Raw genomic sequence first — 12,390 nt, 5'->3', positions numbered from 1 at the left:
CTTGGCTCCTGAATCACTCGATATACACTATCTGCTTGGCACTTGAGTGACTAGACACATGAGTGGCTCAACACTCGCTATGAACTCAATATGGTCTATGTTTTCCTCAGCACATACTACTTGTTCAGTATGAACTTAAGTAAATAATTTAAGTGTATTAACACTCTTTTGTCAAAACCAATTTGAGATCAACAATTCTATATTTTCATGTGTCAACATCTTATTTTATGTTAGTATCTCATGATTAACCATAAAATAATAATGAAAAATTGTTTAGTTTTTTATTTTATTCATGTTTTTTTTGTAGGGTAATTTGCATCTACAATCATGTGAAAGAAAAAGAGAGAAATGATTGAAAAATGATAGAGAAAAAAAAAGGGAGTGTATGAGGAGACTACATGAAGGTACATGTATTGGAAGATTGGGAATATTGTTGGAATATTGGTTAAAAGTGTGAATGCTAATGATATGTTGCATTCATGATTGAGTTTATCATTGATGTCAGCATAGCATGTTTGTTGTCTACATAGTAGTTTTCTCTGGTATTTGAGAGAAGAATAGCAAAAAGATCAAGTTTGTATAGATGAATAGTTGAGCATGATAACCACCTGAGGTTATGGGAGATACTTTTGAGTATCTAGTACATGCAATTAATGTTGCAAGTAGAAAGGACAAGCCTAGAATAAGTTATGTAAGTCTATTCTAAGATAGAATTTACAGAGGCATGTTCTGGTAAACTTTTTATATCTCATAGAAGAGTTGATATCTTTAGGATCAAGGTTGAGGACATGAAGAAGACATGTTGAGGATGACATGGCTAACCTCACTCATCATAATATTGCATGTACAGAAAATTATTCAAGTTGCAAGGAATAAGATTAAGGTTATCACTAAGTGTAACATGTTCTTAATGTGGTCCTATAATAATTAATTGAGAAAGACTAACAACTGACTTAATGAATTGTTTTATGGACTTGATATAAAGGGAGGACATTTTCCTTTATCATGGAAAGTGATGATATGGAAGAATACAAATTTTTAATGTTCGAAAAGTAGTGGAGAGTGTGGAATATGAAGTTGAGCAAAGCATTGTGGAAGTGAAGGAAACTTCATTGTCACAATTTTGCTAAGCAATTTGAGGTTTGGTATTTGGATTCAAGGTTTGTGACCTAGACTATAAGGTCTAACAATGATTGGTCCAGTTGATAGGATAGAAGAAAGGACAAAGGAAAGAAGAAGATAATAATAAATTACTTATTTGAGCAGTGAGCTCTTCTTTTAGTTGAAATTGCATGTTTGGAAAGTGAGCTTTTCTTGCATACATTATACCACAACTCCTAACATGGTTGGAATCTACTAACAAGGATTCAAAGTCTACTAATAGGAACTTTTTATACTAAATGTTGTAATAGACTCCTAATAGGGTCCATCCTCTAACAAGGAGTATTTATATTAGTACATCATCTTGTGGGCATCATTCCCACCAGGGCTTTCTCTCTAATCAAGGATTTCCCTAGTCAACATATCTGGTGTAATTGTCTATGTGCATCTTTGTATGGTTTTTGTTTACATTGGTTGAATGGTTAAGTTTTTTTAATGAAGATAAGTATTTAAATTGTTGGATAATCAATTCACTCCCCCCCCCCCCCTTTCAATGTTCTTGGTTGACTATTGATTCTAATTATTGGTATCAAAGCATCTAGTCCTTGAAGAAAGAGTCTAATAGCTTTGGGAGATTGATGTAGGAGCATCAAGAGGTATAAGGGTGATCCTGTGTCACCAAAAAAAAGTACTTAGACTTAGTTTCTGTTTCATGTCTTTACATTTTTGGATACCCATTTGGGTCAAATAAAGGTTCCAACTCTCACAGTTCAACTATCAGTGTGCAAGAAAATCTTGAAAAAATAGGAGCATGCAATTTGGCCATCATTTTGGTGACCTAGAAGGTTTGAATTGGCTAGATGAATGTAATTGTGATTTAAAGCATTCTAGAAAAAGAATCAGGTCAAAAAGCCCCACGGTTTGAAAGTTATTGCAGTTTTTTGAGTTTTGGAGACCTCCTAAGAATGCTTCAAAGTCAGGTTAGGGGCATTAAATTACTTTGAAAAGGGCCAAAAAATGGGGAATGAGTGAAGCTTTTCCATGGGGCTATAGAGCGCTTTGAGAGCTTTCCAAAAATGTAAACAGTTTGTCAATTGGAGCTACGGTTCAAAAGTTATGCCTCCCGGAAGTTCGATTACCGTTTCTAGATTCTTCTAGATTTGTGCCAACTTCTACCACAACTTTTTGGAACCTTCTATTTGGTTGGTGGATGCCTACTAGCACTTTCTAGAATGTACTCCTAGTCCTTAACCCTCCGGGGTCTATTTAAGGAGATTTTTGGCATTGTAAAAGGCAGTTCGGAGTGGAGTTTGAGAGGAGAGAAATTATCTCCAGATTTATGCTATTGTAAGCCCTTAGGGCATGTTTTGAAGTTTATTTTCCTGTACTATTGTACTAGCTTATTTTAACAATTAATATAATTTTCCCTTTTCTATTGTGTCCATTTTGTTCTTGGGTTGTGTCCCCATCAAGTGGTATCAAAGCTGGTTTTCCTGAGTGTGTAGATAGAGCACCGACTGTGAGGCAGTTTGCACTAGGACTGTGTGGTTGTGGGATCGAGTTAGAAGATGCCTCCATGAAGAGAGTGTGGTGGAAGGGCTAGAGCTATTAATCATGAGGAGGTTAGAGCCCTCCAAGGGCAGGTGCAGGCATTGCAAGAGGAGCTCCGTAGAGGAGTAAATGTTGCCGCTGGTGATGACAGTGAGGATGACAATGAAGAAGAAGTTATGGGACCAGAAGGGGAATTTGATGAGAAAGTTCTAAATCATGCAGAGGAAAGGATTTTTAGGGCCATTACTAAGTTTGCGAAAAGACCCACAATTGAAGTGGGTGTACAGAAAATATGAAACTAGATGAGTTGATCAATTGGATCAATGAACTGGAAGAATACTTTGAGTATGAGGATATCAGGGACCTAGATAAGGTTAAGTTTGCAAAGGCCAAACTGAAAGGCCATGCCAAAATCTAGTGGCAAGAGGTTCAATTGGAAAGAAATAGAAGAGGAAAGGAGAAGATCACAAGGTGGGATCACATGGTGGACAAATTGAAGAAGCAATTCATTCTTGTGGACTACGAGCTTGATTTGTTTAAGAAGATGCATGGGTTAAAGCAAGCAGGAAGATCAGTCCAAGAATATACAGAGGAATTTTATCGACTCTTGATTAGAGCGGGGCATGTAGAACCAAATAAGGAGAAGGTTGCTCATTATATCAGTGGGTTGCGACCTAGCATCCAGGAGGAATTAAGTCTGGTAAGAATGACCAGCGTTGAAGAGGCATACCAGTTTGCCCTACGAGTTGAAGAGAAGCTGAATAAAAGGTTTGAAAGAAAACAAAGAGGCCACGATCAAGGAGGAAGGGGAAGCAGTAGGTCATCTGGAGGCCACAATGAAACCCAAAAGAAAAATGAAGATGAGGGTACTAGCAGGAACCAGAGGAATGAGGGTTTCAACTACTCCCATGACCAAGACTTTGGAAATTAGAGAGGAAGAGGTAGAGGATGTGGACAAGGAAGAGGAGGCTTCCGTGGTACCTGTTTCCATTGCAATGAAGAAGGTCATCGTGCCTTTGAATTCCCTCAATGACAAGGAAGGATAGATAGGAGAGCTGAGGGCCAAGCTAGGGTTGCTCATGTGGATGAGGATGCACAATCATCACATTCAAAGGATGCAGAAAGAGGAGAGACCTTGGTAAACGAAAGAGTCCTACTAAGTGGTGAGATTGAACCAAGAAAATGGAGGAGTTTGTTCCATACCAGATGCAAGTGTGAGGATAAATTTTGTGACGTGATCATTGATGGTGGTAGCACTGATAACTTGGTATCAGAAGAGATGGTCTCTAAGCTGAAGCTCAAGAGGGAGAAACATCCCCAGCCCTATCGGATTGCTTGGGTAAAAGATGATCATAAGGTCCTGGTAAGTGAACAATGTTTAGTGAAATTCAAAATTGGGAGTTACCATGATGAAGTTCTCTGTGATGTTATTTCGATGGATGTTTGTCATCTATTGTTCGGTAGACCATGGCAGTTTGATAGACATGTAGTGCATGATGGACATGCAAACACATACTCTCTAACAAAGGATGGAATTTGCCACAAATTGAAACCCATGAAAAAGGAAGGTGAAAAGGTATGTAGCAGTGCTAGGATTTATCTTGTTGATTAAAGGAAGTTTTTAGATGGCATGAAACATCAGCATATGTGCTATGCTTTGATTCCTAGGAAAGATAAAGAAGGTAGTAGTGAAATACCACATGAAGTTTCAGATTTACTAGGGGAGTTTAGAGATATTATCTTTGATAATGTTCCAGATGGATTGCCACCAGTAAGGCAAATTAGTCATCAGATATATCTCATTCCAGGAGCTAGTTTTCCTAACAAGGCTACTCACAGGATGACTCCTACTGAAACAGAGGAGCTAAATAGACAGGTTCAGGAGCTATTAAGGAAGGGATTGATTCGAGAGAGCCTGAGTCCATGTGCAGTACCTGTAGTACTCACACCAAAGAAGGATGGAGAGTGGAGGATGTGTACAGATTCTCGAGCTATAAATAGGATGACCATCAAGTACCAATTTCCTTTGCCAAGGATGGATGACATTATGGACTACTTGAGTGGAGCTCAGTACTTCACAAAGATAGATTTGAAGAGTGGTTATCACCGGATACGGATTCAAGAAGGAGATGAGTGGAAAACAGCCTTCAAGACCAAGGAGGGTCTTTATGAGTGGTTAGTCATGCCCTTTGGACTGACGAATGCCCCAAGCACCTTCATGCGGCTCATGAATGACGTACTTAAGAAGTTCTTGGGAAAATTTGTTATAGTCTATTTGGATGATATTTTAATTTTCAAAAAGACTTTGGAAGAACATTTATTGCATATTTGTAGTTTCCTTGAAAGGCTAAGGGAAGAGAAACTGTTAATTAATCTGAAGAAGTGTAACTTTGCAAAAAGGGAGTTAGTCTATTTGGGGTTTGTTATATCACCTGAAGGACTCAAAATGGATTCGAAGAAGGTAAAAGCCATCTTGGAATGGCCTACTCCAAGGTTTGCTATTGAGGTAAGATCATTGCATGTTCTGGTTAGTTTTTACAGGAAGTTTATTAAGAATTTCAGTGGCATATGTGCACCCCTAACTGATACAATAAGAGGGGATAGAAAAGAGTTCAAATGGACTGTAGCAGCTATGAGAAGTTTTCAATTGCTGAAGAAGAAGGTAATAGAATAGCCTGTGTTGGCACTTCCATATTTTAGAAAGGTTTTCCAGGTAGATTATGATGCCAGTGGTAGCACTATTGGGGTTGTATTAAGCCAAGAAGGTTCACCTATTGCATATTTTAGTGAAAAATTGAATGATGCAAAGAAGAAGTATTTTGTTTATGATCAAGAGTTCTATGCAATAGTTCAGGCCTTAAAGAAATGGAGGCATTATTTATTGCCAAAGGAATTTGTTTTGTATAATGATCATCAGGCATTACAGTACCTGAATAGCCAAGGTAAATTGAATCAGAGGCATATGAAGTGGGTAGAGTTCTTGCAGAGCTATACATTTGTGTTGAAGCATAAAAGTGGAAAATATAATAGGGTTGCAGATGCACTAAGTAGGAGACAGTTGTTGCTTATAGTAATGTAGGTTGAAGTAGTTGGATTTAATGAACTCAAGAATTTGTACCCTGAGGATCCTGATTTTGTTGAAGCATGGAAAGCTTGTAAAGAACCTGTTGCTGTAGATAGAACCAAGTAGTTAGACTATTTGATTCAGGATGGCATGTTGTTCAAAGGTAGTCAATTGTGCATTCCAAGAAGTTCCATGAGGGAAAATCTGATTAAGGAGAAACACAGTGGAGGGATGGTAGGACATTTTGGTTGAGATAAGACCATTGCCATTTTTAGAGAACATTATTTTTGGCCTCAAATTACACAGGATGTGAAGAAGTTTGTACAGAGTTGCTAGGTTTGTCAAGTTGCCAAGGGGTTAAGTCACAATACTGGCCTATATCAGCCATTGCTTGTTCCATCAAGGCCATGGGAGGACATAAGTATGGATTTTGTTCTTGGATTGCCAATGACACAAAGGGGTAATGACTCAGTATTCATGGTGGTTGATAGGTTCTCCAAAATGGAACATTTCATTCCATGCCACAAAACTCATGATGTTGTCCATATTGCAGACATGTTTTTCAAAGAGGTGGTAAGACTACATGGTCTTCCAAGGAGTATAGTTTCTGACAGAGATACTAAATTTGTGGGGTATTTCTGGAGGACATTGTGGAAAAAGTTGAGAACAAACTTAAAATTGAGTTCCACGCATCACCCACAAACTAACGGCCAAACAGAAGTGGTAAATAGAAGTCTAGGCAATTTGCTGAGATGTTTAGTTGGGGATAAGCCCAAGGGATGGGATTTGATTCTACCACAAGAAGAGTTTTCTTACAATAACTCTATAAATAGGAGTACTGGAAAATCACCATTCCAAATTGTATATGGGAGTAGCCCAAGGACTGCACCAGAGCTAAGGAAGATAGAACAAGGAGAGAGGACAAGTGCTGAAGTTGAGGAATTTGCTGAACATATCAAGCATCTACATGAGGAGGTTCAAGCAGACATTACCAAGATGATTCAAGAGTATAAAGCTAGGGCTGATCAAAGGAGAAGACATAAAGAATTCCAAGTAGGGGATCTAGTCATGGTGCACTTACGAAAAGAAAGATTTCCAACCGGTACTTACAACAAGCTGAAAATGAAGAAATTTGGCCCCTACAAAATTTTGAAGAAACATGACTCAAGAAATGCATATGAAGTGGAGCTACCAGATGGTATTCACATTTCTCCCATTTTCAACATTACAGATTTAACAGAGTATCATGATGATGGTGCAGATGAGGAGCTAGCATTAGAGCCATGTCCAATTCTTGCTTCTAAGAAGGAGGAGATAGAAGAAATTCTAGATCATCGTGTGGGTAGGAGTACCAGAAATAGGCAGTATGAAGAGTATTTGGTCAAATGGAAAGGATGACCAATCAAGCACTCGACTTGGATTTCAGTAGCTGAGGTTTCCCATTTGGGATTCCCTCTACCATTCATAAAGTGACAGGGTCACTTTTCAATCTACCCTGGGTGTCTGATGCAGTAGCATCCAGAGGTATAAGGGCAATCTTGTGTCACCCAAAAAAATGTTCTTAGAGTTAGTTTCTGTTTCATGTCTTTACATTTTTGGATACCCATTTGGGTCAAATAAAGGTTCCAACTCTCATAGTTCAACTATCAGTGTGCTAGAAAATCCTAAAAAAATAGGAGCATGCAATTTGGCCATCATTTTTGTGGCCTAGAAGGTTTGAATTGGCCAGATGAATGTAATTGTGATTTAGAGCATTCCAAAAAAAGAATCAGGTCAAAAGGCCCCACGGTTTGAAAGTTGTTGCAATTTTTTGAGTTTTGGAGACCTCCTAAGAATGCTTCAAAGTCAGGTTAGGGGCATTAAATGACCTCAAAAAGGGCCAAAAAATGGGGGACGAGTAAGCTTGTCCATAGGGCTATAGAGCGCTTTGAGAGCTTTCCAAAAATGTAAACGGTTCGTCAATTAGAGCTACGGTTCAAAAGTTATGCCTCCCGAAAGTTCGGTTACCATTTCTAGATTCTTCTAGATTTGTGCCAACTTCTACCACAGCTTCCAGAACCTTCTATTTGGTCAGTGGATGCCTACTAGAACTTTCTAGAATGTACTCCTAGTCCTTAACCCTTTGGGGTCTATTTAAGGAGATTTCTGGCATTGTAAAAGGCAGTTCGGAGTGGAGTTTGAGAGGAGAGAAATTATCTCCAAATTTATGTGATTGTAAGCCCTTAGGGCATGTTTTGAAGTTTATTTTCTTGTACTCTTGTACTATCTTATTTTCTCAGTTAATATAATTTTCCCTTTTCTGTTGTGTCCATTTTGTTCTTGGGTTGTGTCCCCATCAGAGATCCATGATGATATCTTTAAGAAAGATAGCTTGAAGTTTAATGGATCAAATTATGATAGGTGGAAGGAAAATATGTAAACACATTTGTTGTGTATGGGTTCTGGATATTGTATCTTGACAAAATTAGTGAAAACAATCTTTGAGGAAAAAGATTTAGAAATTTGAATTGTGGCAAAAAGATATCATTTCATGTGTGAGATGAGAGCTAGGGAAGCACTATTGACTGCACTTCCTGAGATTGAGTACAATTAGGTAAAATCACTTGCTACTTCACATTTGATTTGGAAAGCTTTGGAAAATTATTTTGAATTCTAAGAACATATATAAGAACATATATAGGCAGCATATCAGAAATTACTGCAAGTATTAAAGCTCAAGGAGGAAACAAAGAATATGAAAAGGTTATATGGAAGATATTGAACACTCTAACACCACCATGCAAGTCAACAGTTTAGATGCTATAGTTGTTGATATCATGTACTAAAGATTTCACTAAGGAGACATTGCTTGGAAGACATGAAGTAGTTGAGAATGAACTTAAATAGTCTAGAGAATTGACCAAAATAGAGACAGTTTTTAGTGCATTGAATATTTGACCTAAATTATCAAGAAGCACAAGGGCTAGAGGAGATTTTTCTATCAATAGTAGATCTAAGGAAGATAGAAAGATTGGTAAAGTAGTAACCCTTCTATTAAGAAGAGAAAAAGGAGGTAAGAAAATCTTTAAATGATGGACTTGTGTTGAATACGGTCATTATGCATCTTATTGTCCTAAAAGGGAGAAAACATATAAGGGAAATCATAAACCTAGAAAAGATAGAGAATATTTGTATGCAAATGAAGATAATGATTCTAATGGCATCAACATATTTTAGGGTATTAGATCCAAAAAAAGAATTACTCACAACCATTACCAAGTCATTCTAGCTTTTAGGCAAAGAACATAAAATCAAGAGAGCCCTAATTTCTTCATCAAAATTAATACCCATAGAAGATAAATAACTAGTAATAGTATAAAACTCATTTAAATGATCTACAATAGATCCAACTTCTACCATTTTCATATTAAATAAATTCTTCATGAGAAATACCTTATTTAAAGTGGAGGGCTTTTCATATAATTTCTTTAGGGTTTCCATCAACTGTTCCATTGTCTTTGCATTTATAATGTTAAATATCATTGAGGGTGCCAAGAATAATTAAATGATTCCAATTGTTTTTCTATCTAAAATCTCCCATTCCTCATTTGTCATACTTCCCTTGTTTTTAGTTTTTCCTTCCAAAGGCTTCCATAAATCCTTTTGATAGAGATAGTCCTCCATTTGCATCTTTCATACCTAAAAGTTATGCCCGTTAAACTTGTCAACCCTCAGCTTACCCTCATCTTCCATCACTCATAGTCAACCATGAGACTCTCATTCAGAGGATCACTAAAAAAAAATGATGACAATCTAGCTGAAAAATAATGACAATTGTCTAGCTCTGATACCACTTGTTACGATTAACCTCAGTTAGAAATAATAGTTACATGCAAATATAATCAATATAAAAAAATAATAGATTGAACTTAAGGGAACATAAGACACCAAGATTTAATGTGGTTCACACAATCCTTTTGCTAGATCCACCAATAGAAAGTCCATTATTATTACGATCTAGTGATTACAAGCTGATTACAATTTGTAATCCCTTACAACTCAATACTACTACAAGAAACAATTTTTGCATCACACATTATGAGAACCCTAACAAAGAATCATTAGGGAATAAAAATGTGAGATTTCCACCCTCCTTGATACTTATCTAGGTCTCTTGTAAGAACCCCAAATAGGCTCTACGCTGATCACTGTTTGTTTCCCTGGGTGTAATGATTGTTTTTGGTTTGTTTTTTAATGTTTTAAGCTATTTTTGGGTTTTTGAGTTGATGAAAAGAAAATATAAATATTGAAAACTAATCTTACCTACAATTATAACTTAAATATGGTTATAATGCTAATTAAATTCATTTATTCAGATGGCTCCTAATGTATGTACAATACTTATTGCTGGAAGAATACATTAAAAACATCATCATAAATAGTTGAAAAAAACCTAATTTTTGTCTCCAATACGCAACCACATTGTTGGTTGCTTCCTCCTTGGGCAGTGCCTATCAAAAACTGCACTATTAAATCTCTGATTTTTAATTCACTATAGCATTGTACTGTTCACAGCACTGTAGTGCACTATTCACGACGACACTGTAGCATGTTACTGTTTGCGGTACTGTAGCGCACTGTTCGTGGCACTATAGCTGCTGTTATAACCCCTTCCAACCTGTAAACAGATTCATCCACTTTTTTCCTACTAAAACACAATATTGACTCCAGAATGAAGTCAACTCACAGGCAAAATTCAAGTCATATTTCACACCCTCAAATTGCATCAACTCTGAAGATACTACGTTCTCCACAGTCTGAATTCTTCTCAAACTTGTAGAAACCCTTGTTGCCACAACTTCAAGAAATTTCACAAGGCAAAGTTTTTAAGCAATTCTCATAACCTGCTCTTGAAGGAAGACAAGGTTTGTTTATAAGGACTCCTCAACTCCAGAATGAGTCTCCACGCTCAATGTGGGATAAAAAATATAATAATAACATAAAAAATGTTATTACATTAAAACTTAGAAAATCCCTTTTAATTTTTCCATAAGCTTGGACCCACAATTAATTGAAACAATGGCCCCTTTTATGATATCATGACCCTCACTTAAGTTATATATTATAACTTAACAATATAGGCTCAAAACCAATAATGTTTATTTTAACTAAATAAACATTAATATCTCCATTATTACTCAACATTTTTTAATGTTGTTTGGATTGGGAGCTAACATGATAGAACTGCATATGACCATACCCCTTTTCTAAAAATAGCAGGGGTCTATCTTTATAACTCCAAAACTGCTAAAAATAGCCTGACCAAGCCAAACTCAAAGCAAAACTCATCATAAACAAACTCTGGCAAACCAGAAGAGTACTCTACTCTGGTCCTTGGAGGATCTCCACACAAAGGTGACCCTCTACCCAATCTTATTAGCCTACGAGGGTCTTTGATAGGCTAATCACCAGCTAAAGTGATGTCTCTAGCTAGAAGGGAACATCACAGTCCGCCCTCCCTGAAATTGCTTGTCCTCAAGCAATCTCAACTCTAGATGCTGTAAAATCTCCTCGCTCTCCCAAGTAGCATCCTCTACTGGCAAACCCTTCCACTTCACCAAATATTCTCGGATGGTACGTTTCCTCAAGTTCCTCTCTCTAAAATCAATTATAGCCTCTGGTATCAAAACAAGTTTTTCTCATCATCCAAGGGTGGTAGTACTGTAGAAGGCACAATATGATGCCCTAGTGCCTTCTTGAGGCGTGACACATGAAAAACATTGTGCACCTTGCTCTCCGCCAGCAAGTCTAACTCATAAGCCACCTCTCCCACTTTCTTGATAATCCTAAATGGACCATAGTATCGTGGCTTGAGTTTCTCGGTACCACTCTTCTTGAGAGTGGATTGACGGTAAGGCTGCAACATAAGATACATCATGTCTCCAACCTCAAAAGTCTGCTCAGTCCTCTTCTGATCTGCATACTGTTTTTGCTAATTCTGTGCCTTAGTTAGATTATCCTTGAGATTCTTAACAAGGTCTTGACTCTCATGTAACAAATCACCTGCACTAGGCACTCTACTGTCACTCAAAAGTAGATCCATAAAATTGGGTGCCTCATACCCATACAGGGCCATAAAGGGTGACATCTGAATAGACATGTGATAAGTGGTATTGTAGCAATACTCATAGAGATAAATCCACTTTACCCATGCCCTCTGTTGCCCTGCTATATAATTTCTAAGATATCCCTCCACCCATTTGTTTACTATCTCTGTTTGACCATCTTTCTGAGGGTGGTAGCTAGTACTCGGAGTGAGCTCTATTGCACACAACCTGAATAGCTCTTGTCAAAAGTGACTCATAAACCTGCTGTCTCTGTCACTTACAATGCTCCGAGGTAAGCCATGTAATCTAAATATCTCTTTGAAGAACAAGTCTGCCACTTGTGTAGCAGTGTATGTAGCAGTGATCGGAAAGAAGTGTGAAAACTTCGTAAGGCTATCCACAACCACATATATGTAGTCCCTGCCTTGGGCTCTAGGCAGTCCTATGATGAAGTCCATAAAAAAACACTCCCACTTCCTATCAGGAATCGGAAGTGGCTGCAGTAAACCGGCTGGATAGGAGTGTTCTTGCTTATTCTGCTGGCAAGTGGTACACTCCCTAACATACTGAAGTACCTCTGCTTTGAGC

The sequence above is a fragment of the Cupressus sempervirens genome, chromosome 8 (genome assembly GCF_028749045.1).
Source record: "Cupressus sempervirens isolate cs-2001-9-10 chromosome 8, ASM2874904v1, whole genome shotgun sequence".
In the NCBI taxonomy this organism is placed as follows: Eukaryota; Viridiplantae; Streptophyta; class Pinopsida; order Cupressales; family Cupressaceae; genus Cupressus; species Cupressus sempervirens.
Note: the sequence above shows the minus strand (reverse complement) of the source record.